This window comes from Austrofundulus limnaeus, unplaced genomic scaffold (genome assembly GCF_001266775.1).
Source record: "Austrofundulus limnaeus strain Quisiro unplaced genomic scaffold, Austrofundulus_limnaeus-1.0 Scaffold29, whole genome shotgun sequence".
Lineage (NCBI taxonomy): Eukaryota > Metazoa > Chordata > Actinopteri > Cyprinodontiformes > Rivulidae > Austrofundulus > Austrofundulus limnaeus.
Window position 1 is genome coordinate 87,466 of NW_013952431.1, and position 13,530 is coordinate 100,995.

Genomic DNA, 13,530 nt, shown 5'->3' on the forward strand with positions numbered 1-13,530 from the left:
CCCGGATCTGCTTCAGCACGGTGGGTGCCGATGGGGCCTGTGAGCTCGTCGCTGCTGGCTGCCCCGGACTCTAGCAGGGGCTTACAGGGTTCCAGCCCAGGGCCCCGGCGCTTTGGGGGCCCCACCCCTGAATGCCATTTCATTTTTTTGTGTTGCTTCACAATGCAGATTTATTTCAACATAAGTGCATATCTCCAGAATTATTCTTTACAACACATCCTTTTCAACAATATCAGAATCTAGACTATATTTTGCCCATATAGGTGCAGTGAAATAAAAACTATCAGCTCTTTTTCGTCTGTAAGGAAACAGGTCCACCATGACTTAGATTTTACAAATCTCTACACTATTCTTTACATCAAAATTTATTTTTATGTAATATCAAATATCAAGCAAATTAGTGTTTGCAGATATCTAATCCTACTGAATAAAGAATAAAAACATATTTCACTGTGCTTCAAGTTTGTTATAATATTCTAATGATGCTATTATTTTATCTTTTTTCCCTCTGCATAAGAGTAGCTTTCAAAGAAATATCAGATTATGTGATGGATTTATTTATTGTTATTTACACAGGCAAACACATTGAGATTGGTCATGTATTTTGCAAGGAAGCCCAGACCTAAAGTGACCTGTTGCACATGTTTTTGGTCTGTGGGGAAAACTGGAGCACCTGGAGGAAATGCACATGAGAACAAGAAGAACAGGCAAACTCGAGACAGAAAGACCCCGGGTCCAAACCAGGGATTGAACCCAGGACCTTCTGGCTGTGAGACATCAGTGCTAACCACTGATCCATCATGCTGCCAGATGATCAGAAATAATTTTCTCTAGATTCACCTGGACTTGTATCAAAATAAAAAATAATAATCTGTAAATCTTTAGCACATTTGATATGAGAAAACACATTTTGATTTAACCATTTAATACATTTTTAATGTCAAAATATGCAGTTTTAATGCATATTACTTTCATCTTATTCCCTTTTAATTGTGGGTTTTGTGTGTATTATCTTACTATTAATTATAAAAATACAACAGGTTTCTATTGTTTGGGCCTGGAAAGTGGTGAAACTAACACTTGTTTGTTCACACTGTTACAACAGCTCACGTGTTCCCCTCATTACTACTGGATCCTGGCTCTGCTTCTGACACTAGATCACTTTATAAATAATTCTCAGCACAAATCTCACTTTTTCCAAAGCTTTCTGACCATCTTCTCAATTACAGAAATGTACTGAACCATCTCACTTTTCATAAAAAGCAGGTCTACATCATACTCTTCATTATATTAATTCTGATAATATTCAGTCAATGAAACCTGCACACACTGGACCTGTGGGCTCTGGATCAGGATGGTTCTGCATCTTGGTTCTGATTCTGAGAAACTACAAGACAGTTTCCCAGTTATGTGGTGCCGCATCATTTATATTATATAATGTTGTGTTACTGACTTGATAATTAAGTAACTTGAACGGTGGTTTGCAGACACAGTTCAACATGTTGCCTTACCCGTTCAATCGTCCTCAAACCACGACCTACTTTTCCTGAAAACGTTGCGAATTTAGCACATTTAGCTGCGTCGGTTTCCAGAGCTTTCCTCTTTTTTAGCTGTCTCCGCACCACGCTCGCTCTTCAAACACTACTGACTGCGTGCACTAATGTGTTGCGTCAGAGCGCAAAAAACAACAAAAAAAAGAAAGAAAAAAATACGAGAGCTGCCAATTAAAGTTGAGGGCAGCCCTGGGAGTAAGGCAAGCCATTGTATCATGTACAATACAGGGAAAGCCATAGAAGTGATCTGATCAATAACTAACAAGTTATACCGGCCCTTGCGGACAAACATCAGTCCGGCCCACCGGGAGAAGTCCAGATCATCCCAATTAGCCACGCCGGGCCTGAAGTCAATACCACAGGCATCACACAGACCATTGTCATGGAGTCCCATCACTGTTTTGTGGCGCTTGAGCACTGACAGTAAAACCAAAAGTTGTCAAATTAGCAAAAAAGTCATCCTCTTTAAATAAATTTACTAATTGAATAATTTTGGAARGACTTATAATGGTGAGTTTATTACAACGTACTGCTGGGACCAAACATAAATTAAGATCCTGTTGAAATTTTATTTCAATAAATGAAAAAGCATTGAAACCCCAACAAGTTAAATGTCTACAAATAACAACTTCATCAGAAAGACATCCATAAGTATTTCTCATTTTTAATTACGCTTCAATAAAGTGTAAACCATTTGAGAGGATGGAGTGGATGAAACCACAGGAAGAATGCATTGAATGAGTCCTACCTTGGCAACACGGGAAAAGCACACACAAACATCATGTTGGAGGTTGTTTTTCATGGGAGAAACAACCTCCAACATGATGTTGAAGATTTGGACAGGTGCAAAAAATGCTGTGGAAAAAAATAGTAACTAAAGAAAAATGCTAACACCTGCAGGCCAGTCCTTGAAGGAATGCATTGCAGCCTCAACTTGTCATGACAGATATTAAATTCCAAGGTTAATTAGCTGTGCCAAGCTGAATCTACAGGCTTTTATTTCTCACTTTAAAGCAGACGTGGATGTAAACTGTTTTATCATTTGATAAATACTCTGTTCCACTGTGAAAACACTTAAAAATACATATGTACACTTAGTGTACACAAACATTTTCAGCCTACAAAATATCAGATCTGGTCCCGGTTCTCTGATTTCCTCCCAGAGACCAAAACAATGCACATTAGGCTGAWTGGTAACTCTAAATTGTCCCTAGGTGTGAGTGAGAGAATAGTTCTTTGTCTCTATAGATTTGTGATGTGCAGGGTGTCCCCTCTCTCTCCCACAGTGGCTGCTGGACATGGACACCAGTGACCCTGTCACCCTAAAAGGAAGAAGCAGGTAAGAATGGATGGATGAAGGATGGGTTCTGCAGAAGCATATTCAGTTATTGATTCAAATCAGGTGTGTTGGAGCAGAAAAACATCTAAAACATGCAGGGTGGCAGCCCTGCAGGATCAGGATTGGACATCGCAGGTGTAGTAAGTTTTATCGTGTTGGATTTTTAAAATATTTCACTTAACATGTTGATGAGACTTTATGATATAAGGAAAGGAGAGAATAGAGGAACGCTTAGTGACAAAAAACCTTTCAGAGACTGTACCTTTCTCAGAGGAATAACTCGCRTGCAATAATGTTTGTTTGGCTTCTCTGTCAACAGAACCTTTCCACAGCCAAACAGAGTGGGCGTATTAAACTTGATAAATTGTGTGTCAATTAAAATATGTGGGAAAAGTATAATAAAAAAATCACAGACAGGTGTGGTGTAGAGTTTAGAGGAAACAGACCKGGGAATGCAGACAGATACAGGGATGTCGAGTAGACATACAGGAGTTTTTTCTAAAGAAAAAAAAAAACTGATGTGTCATTGAAATGCCAAACTAGACTCAAGAAGTCAAGGTTGAGGTCCAGATGCACAGATAAGCGTGAGTCAGACACAAAGTCAGACTTGATTAGAGAGCATGAATTAGAGTGCAGACATCTCAACTAAATGACCCAACAAGAAATGGGCAGGACAAGCTGGAAAAYAGTCCTGAGAATGGCAGGAAAAAAYASGGTGGTCCAAAAAAATWAAGCRGAACACAATMTGTCTTAACCGACAAACCACAGCTGCATCACGTGAACAAACTAACCCATTAATCAAAAGAAAAGAATTTAAAATCACAGACAGGAGTGGCAGAAACATTCCTGTAGCTGATTCTCACAGGATATGGGAAAAAGCAGACAGTGTTGCAGCTGCACAGTCTCTGCCTGTCCCAGTTAAATATTTTTTATGATGTTCCCGTAGTTTAACCATCTCATCCAGCCCCTGGAAAAAACAAAAAACAAAAAAACAAAATCAGTTTGAGTTTACCTGCATGGTTTCGCAACCGAACAGACAGACAAAGAGCACATTTAGCAAAGAAAATATGCAGCAGAAAATGATGCAATACAGTCAGGTCTTCTTGTTTCAGGTTTCATTTGCTGTAAATTAGGAAAGCCTTTCAGCATATAACTTTGTTCTGCCATTAAAGCAACAAATAGCTACACAGCTGCAGGGCAACAAAGTTAAAAAAGAAAACAACATGGCCAAAACAAACTGAGACCGCCACATGAAGACCACCAAAACAGACCACAGACCACAGACTGTGTATTTTGCCTATTTTGAAAAAAAAAATGAAGCAATATCTTGCTGTGGGTTTTAAATTCATTTCGAGTCCGGTTCTGCTAAAGGTTTCATCTCAATAAAAGGAAGTCATTCATTTCCTCTGAAGCCGATTATCTGCTCAGGATGTGGCATTATGGCAAAATTAAGATTAGACTCAAACTCCTGGCTACATTAGATCATTTTGACCAATTATCTTTTTCTTATGCATGTGTTTTTTTGTACAGTGCTCTAAATGATTTTAGCACTGATTTGAACTGAATAAACCACAGATGCCTATCCTTCCCTGTCATTCTTTAAAACAATTTTTAAAATAAGTCATTTAACAAGACTTGTTTCCACAGATCATGATTTATTATAGTGGTGAGAGTCATTTGTCACGCCTTGTTAATGTATAGTTTTAATTTAAGAGYCTTYAAAACAGTAGCTCACTGTGTTTCTGAAGTTCAGCCTCTCTCGATTCAGACTARTGCAGAGGGTGAGCATGAGATATCATAATCTTAAAGATCTCTTATATAAATAAACAGCCTCTGTGTGATTGCAGGAAGAGAGTTTTGAGAATTTTATCCAATGTTTTTTTTTGGTCTGAATGAATCTAAGCAGGGGCGGATCTACAGGGGGGCAAGGGGGACAACTGCCCCCCTGTTGTAGAGCCTTGCCCCGCCCCCAGCTGCCCCCCAGCAGCACCCATACTTTTATGTTTCTAAAATATTTGTAATTACTAATTGTTTTTTAGTCCAAAAGCCCATTACAGCCTTTAAAATAAATAGTTATTTACCAAAAATATATAATTTTAAATATAATGTGAGGCCCCTGAAAAGCTTAGTTACGGCTCTGCTCCAAACACACGTGGGACATGTGTCACATTGACGAGGCAGTCTGTCTGCTGCAGAGAGGAGTCACTGAGCTTCCAACTCTCTGCAGTTAAAGTAAGTTTCTCTTGCTGATGTTTTAACACACAACAGTAAAGTTAAGTTTGCAATGAATGAAATATCTGCTAAAGTGTCCGACATTCATGGTGTAATAACGACAGTGACTTAGTGTTAGCTTATTTCTGTAGTTAGTTTTGCATACAGTAAACACGGTAACAGTTAATGAAAGGTTTAGATATAAAAATAAGGTTTCAGGTTTGCTTTTTAGGGGCTGCAGTTTCACTGATGCCTTTATTTGATCAATATCACGACAATGAGACACAATTAAACCATGTTACATTTGTTTTGTCAGATCAGGAAAGTAAATAAGCTGATATGATAATGATATAAGCTATGATAATAATGGGCTAATTTAAAAAATCTCGATGCTTTGCACATTGCAGACCAAAATGAAAAAGAAATTTAAAAGTAGAGATATTGACAGTTATTAATTAATTATTTTTTATTTTTTGTAAAAAGCAAGGGATGAGAAGGAAGAAGAGACTGAGAGTTGAGAAAGGAAGATAGATACACCAGGAGGGTCACAGATGAAGAAGCCCACTGGAAGTGCAACAGGTGAAGAAGATGAGGAAAGTCACATCAGCATAAGTGGGTAAGAAGAGAAGATTTCAGAGAAAGAGAAAGAAGACAGGGCAGAGGAAACTGAAGGAGAGAAGGAAGGCACAGAGTCAGAGAATCCAACATATATTCCAGCTGGACCACCTGGTTTGTAGTTCAAATACATTAGATGTTTCAATGAATAACACATTATCTGTACAAGTCTATAGGTGTGTTATGACATTAGATATTCCAGACTTAARAAATATAGTCAATCCATGTTCTAATTTTAGTTACAACAAAAACAAGTATGTATGTGTGTATATCAGTGGTGTGCCATCAGGGCCAGCAAAGGCTTCTCTGCTGGCCTAAACACAATCAGAATCACTACATTATAGAATTTTTTATATTTATTATAATAGTTATTAAAATTATTATTAGGATATAATTATTTTTGAAAAATCTGTTCTTTTTGTTTCATAGTTTTTCTCCTGGCTGCGCAGTTTCCAGCAGCTTGTATTAATTTAGAGGTTTTATCCAATCATTTTTCAATCATCATCTGTTCCTAGGGTCCGCAAATCTGCCCCAGGACTTCGGAACAAAAAGAGAAAGGCACCTGGAGGGTGAAACACATAGCGATACTGCTGCTTTGACCAATCAGGTGCTGAGGTGAGGACAGCAGAGCCCGCTAGTTGGCTGCAGACAGCATCAACATTTTCTCATCTTTTGATTGGCTGATCAGAGAGCAGATGAAACAGAACCAGGAAACTAGATATCTGTAGTGTCTTATAAGCTAAATGGTGAGTAGACATTCTCAGAGTTACAGAAAATTAAAACTTATAACAAAAGTACAGAACAGAACAGACTGGACTTTCAGTGTTAGCTTCATGGTGGTGATATAAAAGGACTTATTGTTGAAACGAAACAGCATGAGGACCTGTATGACAGAGGAGCCGGAGTTTTCTTGAGGAATAAAAGGAGGATGGAGTTTTTAAACTGATAATAAAAAGTTTTGGCAAGTAAAATGCATTTTATTTAGTTACACAGTATATATATACACTCACCGGCCACTTTATTACATTCCACATTATTACAAATAACTTCATTTCTGGACATTTATGGTTTGATTTCTTTGTATGTATGGATCACTTGGGTTGTTACCAACATCTGMTMAWAATTTCATGTCATTAGCACCTCTAGTAATATATTTACTGAGAAAAATGTTGACGTGTTCAATACTTATTTTACCCGTTGTATTTATATATATTTACTAAAAGTTATTTTTGTTTCTTAGGAGAGAAATAGGACAATAAATAATGTTTTGAAATGTTTTTACTGATGTTTTGTTGACTATTTCGATATAGGACATTTCTCATGTTCAGTACATAAGTGAAGTGATCCTGCATTGCCACCCTYCCTGGCGTTTTTGCCCCCCCTTTGCCCCCCATGGAAAATTTTCTAGATCCGCCACTGAATCTAAGAAATGGTCTTTGAAAAAGAGCTCATGGGAAAGACTTGGCATCAGAACAAATGAGAGTAGGAAAAAAAACACATTTTCATAGTTTATAAAAAAAAAAAACCAACCACCTTTACATCAATTTATTGTTGTACGACCATAAAGATGAGCTGTAAAGCAAATTTTAAAACTGATTCCTGACTAGTTTTGGATCAACTGAAGCAAAATTAACCAAGGTTGTTCAAGCTTTTTAAAAGGCACTACTTTAACAGTAAACCTATTTAGGGGTATTGGCAAGTGTCAAAAGCTCAGTTCCAACAGTCTTTGGCTCAACATGTTGGTGGTCTTTGATGAGCAGAATAAAAATGTTCACCATAGGGTATTGGCTTCCTCAGAGTCAACACAGCACTCCACATGTGAGGTGACGTTTTTGTCTGAGAGTTCAGCCAACTGTGTCACTCACAGCCACCCACCACACAGAGTCCARCGTCTGCCTCTCAGCTCTAACTCACGTTAACGTCTCCTAGGCTTGTCTTTTGGAATCTGGTTTGGAAAATGGGACAGGAACTTGTTCCAGACATCTRGTCTGCTGTTCATCCTGACCAAACCTTGAATAAAGCAGCAATAGTTTATGAAAAGTAAAGGGGAAACCACAGGAGACGTGTGGGAGAACRAGACATGGCTGAAACACACATCAGACTGAATATGAGCTGAAAGCTGAACTTTGTGGAAGGGGCTGGTGGGGMTACAAGATAATACAAAATACAAAACATGTATTGAATCAGGAAGTACCACAGGATCTTAGCTTGGTCATTTTCCACCACCTTSCACAATGCCTGCTCCTGTGCTGCCATGATCAGTGCTTGTTTGTCTGTCTCTGTCCTGCAGTCCTGCCTTCTTTAGCCATAGGGTTTGGRCATGTCATCTACTTCATATATAGTGTGTATTATATATATTTTAAATCTTTAATGAAATAAATTTAGGAGAGGATAAGCTTCAATAATTTGAGTCACTACTCAAATTAGCATTGTCACTACAATCCTTTTCCAAAAAGTAATTCAAGCCATAAAAAACAAAGTGTACATCAGATGARTCTGTTGTCAAAAAAACCTTATAAATGACAACAAGCTGGGTGAAAATACCCCAGATTTTTGAAGACAACAAATAAACATAAAAGTGAAMGTTGGCAACAGGAAAAACACTGGTACAGTATGTTATTGAGTTTCAGAATGCAGCTTGAGTGATTAAAAAAGAGGTGGAAACAGTGTGGAGGAGAAGGCCAATTTGGAGTTATAAACCACAGCTGTGTGTCTAGACATACTAGCGTCCAGGGTGCCTCCATCACCAGACAGACATAAACACATAGATGAGTCCCAAAACACAAAACAGACGTCACAGAAATTCCAAATAAGCAAAAAATGTTTCAGTTTAATTGTTCAGAGGCAATGAAAACTGCTTTAAGCATCAAATCAAGTATTTAAAACCATCTCAGATGAGGTGTGGCAAGTTTGTGCATCYCAAATGGGAGGTATTTCTTGGATGTTATAATGTATGACACTGCTGGCTGAAAAGACTGCAGAATTGTTATGTCTTGAGCAATGACACTTTCAGCAGGTCCAAATGTTTGGAAATAAAATCAGTTAAACATTTATTATTGCAACCATGTTCACTTTTCTTCAGCTTTTACAAATGACAGCAGGAACAGATTGTTCATGGTGCTGTCCATCTTTGAACCCCTGCAGAGAAACAGCTAGTTTCTGACTGCTTGGTGCGCTCTTTGTTCTCTACATGCTGGCTGGTGCTGCTGTGTTTTCAGAATCAGTATCAGAATCAGTRTTATTGCCATTGTCAATGAACAGGATTCACAGACTAGGAATTTGCTTTGGTGTAAAGGTGCAATAASAAATAAAGAAAATACAAAAGATAATGGAATAAAATAGAACAAAATATTTCAAACATATGGACACCAGTTCAATACAGTAATCAGAGAAGACAATATGGTTGGAGTAGTGCAATTAGATCCAATGATAAAGTGACCAAAAAAAAACTAATACAGGGTTAATTTAAAATCCAGTGATAAAGTGGCCAAAGCAGAGTTGTAGAGTCGTAATTCTAAATGTTCAAGAGTCCGATGGCAGAGGGGAATAAATTGTTCTTATGGCGGGATGTTCTGGTCCGAATGGACTGAAACCTTCTGCCTGAGGGGAGTGGTATGAACAGGCTGCAGGGTGAGAAGGGTCAGCTGTGATCCCACCTGCTTGCCTCACAGTCCTGGAGACGTAAAGGTCATGGAGAGATGGAAGGCTGCAGCCGATCACCTTCTCAGCAGAGCGCACAATGCTCTGCAGTCTGTGTCTGTCCCTGGCAGTTGCCCCGGCATACCACACAGTGATGGAGGAGCTGAGGATGGACTCAATGATGGCCGTGTAGAATTGCACCATCAGCCTGGCCGGCAGCTTAGCTTTCTTCAGCTGTCGCAGGAAGTACATCCTCTGCTGGGCCTTCTTGATGAGGGAACTGACGGTCGGCTCCCACTGGAGGTTCTGGGTGATGGTGGTGCCAAGGAACCGGTAACAGGCTACAGTGGTGATGGGGGTGTTATTGAGGGTGAGCGGGGGCAGAAGGCCTGTGGCCTTTTCGAAGTCCACAATCAAGTCTACTGTTTTCTGGACATTGAGCTCCAGGTTGTTGCTGCTGCACCAGGTCACCAGCCGGTCCACCTCCCACCTGTAGGCTGACTCATCACCATCCGAGATGAGCCCGATGAGGGTGTTGTCATCCGCAAACTTAATGAGTTTTACAGAGTCATGGCTGGAGGTGCAACAGTTAGTGTACAGGGAGAAGAGCAGAGAGGAGAGAACACAGCCCTGTGGAGATCCTGTGCTTATAGTCTGTGTGTCCGAGACAACTTTCCCCAGCRGCACACGCTGACTCCGGTCCGTTAGAAAATCTGTGATCCACCTGCAGGTGGAGTGGGGTACATGGAGCAAAGAGAGATTGTCCTGGAGCAGAGCAGGAGCTCAATTCACAAAAGTCAGATTTCTAAATTCAGGATCTCAGCTGTAAGTTGAGCTTGAACAAGCCTTCAACTTGTCAACAGCTGTAATCTGTTGATCTAACACCAAGCCATGCTCAATGAAGYCAGCTCATTTAAGCCAGCCGTAAATGGTTTAGGATTAATGCATGTTCACGGTTTGCTTACTAGACCCATCAGGTGGATKACAGATTTCCTGATCAGGCATGTGCAGGAAGACAAGTCTCACTTCTTCCAGCAGTGTAATGGTTAATTATGGATCATATGAAGAGATGAAGAGAAACACAGACTGAATGCTGAAATATTTTCAAAAGTAAAAAACTTTGTGAGCCACTGAATCTGTTTCTAAGTTTTCTGACATTAACAAAATGAACAGTTGATTGCTCACTTTTTTGTTCTGCTCTCGGAGGAATAAGACGCTTTTCCCTTCTCTCCTGTCCTCCCTTATCTTCCCTGCTTTGCTGTTTGGAGCCTTCTCTACATTTTTCATCCGAAACCAGAAATTATGGATATTTTTATTTTTATGGATTTGGTTAGCTGCTTTCTTAAAAAAATTTTTTGGAACAAAGTTTTTTTCTTCTTCCATCGGAGGAAATGTCAAAGGTAGGACCTCTGTTCTTCTCTGTTCTGTATATATATGTGGACTCCGATCACTGGATTCTACAGATTGGCTTGGTGGTCTCCTGGTGTTCTACAAAACAGTTTGGTGGCTTTTCATCTCCTGGCTGCCTGACCAATTTGATGGATGGCCGTACTATCGGCACTCAGACTTTTTGCCTTGAGCGAGCAGGACTCGGTCTGCAAGTGGTTCTATTGGGGGTCGCGGGCCGGCTGTGGTCCCTGGACTTTGCTGGCCAGATGGAATTGATCTTGGAGAAGCTGATAGTACGGCTCGGTGGAATTGTCCACACCATTTGTCTAATTGGATTCACCACCTTTGAGATGCACCAGCAGACATTGAAGCAGATGAAAAATTGTTTTCGTCTGCCTGACTCTTCTGTTCCCAAAACAACTGATTACAGAATCTGGCTCTCCCCGACAACGGCCTTGAGCTGTTAGACTAAATTTTTCCTGGATGCCGACATTGACTAAGGCTCTGCCCCCCCCTCACACCCGTCTGTGATCTGGTTCCTGGAGCAAGCTGAGGGCCACACAGAACGAACAGTTACCATCAATATTCTGAACTATGGCTGCGCTGGTTTTGGGGACTGGARTRTTRGGGCTCATTCTTCAGATATTCACACAAGCATACAACACTCATCGCATCACACACACACCCCTAAACTCACTTACTCCTCTGGCTAATAAATGTGCTCTGTGCAGAGTTTTTTTATAAACACCATAGTGTGTCACATTGTTGATATGATGTTTTTGTATTTTTTTTCCTCATCTTCCCTTGTGTGGTTTTTAGTTTTTCTGTTAAGGGTTGCACCTCTTCATGATGTCTTCATGAAGATGATCCTTGCTCTGTGCTGGGGTCTGTGGTTGCATGACCCAGGGCACCTGTTCTACCATCACCAGGTTCTGTCTTCTTCTGAACAGGTGTTCTGAACTGTAATTTCATTGTGCTCTCTGTACAATGACAATAAAGGTCTCTCTCTTAAAATGATTGCTGTATAGGAAAGGATGAGGGGCGGGGGGCAGTGGGAGGAGTAGACAATTTGGGGGTAGAAGCTGAAGTGCTGAAGGGAGAGGGGGGAGTATCGGGCTTCAGTGCTGGCACGTGTGTTGGGGGAGACAGGGGTGGGAYGGTGCAGTGGTGGTGGTGGAGTGGGGTGGCCTGCAACAGGCACAAAGAAGTGGGGTCTTGGCATATAATTTTAAAGACTATTCTAAAGGTGAAGCTGAGGTTAAGTCTTTTTATATTATTCTTCTTTTTCATGGATAATCTGATAAATGAATAGAATAAATATATTTACTCTGTAAAATTTTAATACAAAGAAAAAACAAATACATTTAATAATTGAAACACTGATTTCTGATCAGACACTGCAAATATTAAGCCTCTAAAATAAGTTAAAAATACTAGATTAGACCCTTATTCTTTTCAAATTAACAATAATTAATATAATAATTAATAATCTGCAGTTTGACGTGATGATTGTTGGCTGTCTTGATGTTTTGTTCTAGTTTTCTGTCTTGTCATCTGTCTTCTTCCTCCTGCCTGCCTTGCTCCAGCCCCGCCCACTCACACCTGATCCTCATGTTTCTCCCCCAGGTGTTTCATGCTTGTGCTCATTAGTCTCACCTTTTATATTCTGTGTCTTGTCATCACTTCCCTGTCTGATCATTGTGCTGCTCACAGTGGTGGGATGTAATTAAGTACAAGTACTTTCTTGCTGTACTTAAGTACATTTTTCATGTATCTGTACTTTACTTAAGTAGATTTCATCATGGGTACTTTTTACTTTTGCTCCACTACATTTTACATTAAGTATCTGTACTTTCTACTCCACTACATTTCTGTAACGCATTGAATTACAAATTACATTCATGTCATGTTGCATTGCTTTTTGTTTGTTTGTTTGTTTGTTTGTTAGTTTGCTTTAGTTTGAAAGTAATCAGTGGCGAGAGGGGAATTTCTCTAATTGGTCCATTGAAGCAGTGCAAAGCAGGAAAGTACCATTAGACCCTCCTTCAAAAAGAAAAAAAAAYGTGGAGCGATTCTGCATCACCTGGAGCAGCAGCAGCATGCCCACAATGGATTCCACAACGGAGGAAATGTCCCATTCATGGCCTTATTTATTCAAGTTAACTGGTTCAAAAAATGACTTGTTGATATTTGATAAAGGACGATGGTGGCAAATTTACAGCTTCTGTTGTCKCGATCTGTGATGATGCACAGAATCACACCAAGTGTGAACAGTGTCACAGAGGGTCAACACAAACTGCAGCATTGTTCACTAAAATTGCACACCACTGATGTATTCAAAATATACATAGACACACTTCATAATATTGTAGACCATTAGGGAATACATTAAGCAAGTACTTTTACTTTTAATACTTAAGTATTTTTAAAAGCAAGTACTTACTTACTTTTACTCAAGTTAAAATGTTGATGTGGTACTTTTACTAGAGTACATTTTTGTCTGTTTATTTGTACTTTTACTTAAGTACAGTGTTTGAGTACTTTCTCCACCACTGGCTGCTCACAGCCTGCATGTTTAAATGTTCCTTATCTTGCCTTGCCTTGTCACGTGAGTTTTTTTGAGCTGCCCTGTCAGCACTTTTTGTTAAAATAAATACTTTTTTTTGCCTTTTTGAACTGCCTATGCCCTGGGTTCTTACCTGCCTGCAAAATCATAACATTTGACAGTTGCACTTGGTAAGACTTCTTGAAATAAAGAAAACTTTTCAGGTTAACAAAATTAAT